Source organism: Micropterus dolomieu, linkage group LG11, assembly GCF_021292245.1.
Source record: "Micropterus dolomieu isolate WLL.071019.BEF.003 ecotype Adirondacks linkage group LG11, ASM2129224v1, whole genome shotgun sequence".
NCBI classification, from domain to species: Eukaryota; Metazoa; Chordata; class Actinopteri; order Centrarchiformes; family Centrarchidae; genus Micropterus; species Micropterus dolomieu.
Window position 1 is genome coordinate 10,041,591 of NC_060160.1, and position 297 is coordinate 10,041,887.

Sequence of the window (297 nt, forward strand, 5' to 3'; positions counted from 1 at the left end):
GTGCGCATGTGTTGAGGTTGGTCAATGTCATATACCACTGGACCTCATTATCCTGTAAACACACATAATAACACTACCAGTGAAGTCGCAGTAGTGTGTCAGCAATGGTTTTGAATATTAGTAGACTTGGCCTGGGAAGCCAACTCAAGACCTCAACCTGGAAATGATTATGTGTGTGTGTATGGGGAGGTTTGGCTGGTATGAGAAAGTATATTAGTGAGCAGCGAGCAGCAGATTTTAATAAGGAAATAACAGAAACACCTTGACTGGAGAACAGAGACAGAATCCACACTTGGA